Below are 831 nucleotides of genomic sequence, written 5' to 3' on the forward strand. Positions count from 1 at the left end.
AATAGTGGCCCAACGTTGCAGTATCGTATATATAGTATAGTATATATAGTATAGTATAGTTCCGATTTCAGGTTTCATCAGATTTCTGCTCATGTTTACAACTTTGTGCACATTCAAAATATAACTCCTCCCATCTCTGTTGTCCAAGATTTGGAGAGTTGTAATAAAGTCTACTGTGCATGTTATTGCTCCGCTGATATGGTAGTATCTAATTCAGACCGTCGCACAGACACAGAGGCCCATTTGGGTCTCTGGTCTCTGACAAAGTTTCGAGGAGGCTGTACACTGCTCATTATCGGAGGTCTACGCATGGATGCAACGCATCACTGCCCACAGCAGAGCAAGTCCACGAAAATTAACTGAATTTGCTACGCTCACCAGCCGCGCTGCTCACCTCTATTTTTACATTCAGATTGGTCACAAAGCGACGGACAGGTCTGTGATACTCAAAGCACATACCTGAAGCCAAATGCACCTGGGATGACTCAAAAATTCCACAGACAGGGAGCGCTCTTGAACCCCCCCCACAGTCTCTGAAAGCACAACTAGTCGATCATAACTGGCTCAACAGGTAGATCTATAGATAAACTCATCTTTCAGAAATTTGAGTGACCGGGTTGACACTTCAGCGTGTGAAACCAGTCAAATGCATGAGTCTCACGGCCAATGCGTGAGAGTTGGCAGCCCTGTCTCTGGTCGACGCGGCAGCCATTGTTGCTTGTGTGTTTATAAGTGAGCTTGTGTCCACACTAGGTTTCTAGGGGTATACAGCACTCGGTCTCACCCCTACCCCTTGGTCGAAACAAGAATTGGGACATGACTAGGTCCCGC

The 831-nt window shown here is 46.3% G+C and overlaps 1 long non-coding RNA gene across 1 annotated transcript in view; it reads left to right on the forward strand.

The window, feature by feature from the left end:
- LOC116703387 (uncharacterized) overlaps positions 1 to 831 on the forward strand; it is a 4427-nt gene that overhangs the window by 3335 nt on the left and 261 nt on the right. The gene's annotated exons all lie outside the window — the stretch shown is intronic.

This window comes from Etheostoma spectabile, chromosome 15 (assembly GCF_008692095.1).
Source record: "Etheostoma spectabile isolate EspeVRDwgs_2016 chromosome 15, UIUC_Espe_1.0, whole genome shotgun sequence".
NCBI lineage: Eukaryota > Metazoa > Chordata > Actinopteri > Perciformes > Percidae > Etheostoma > Etheostoma spectabile.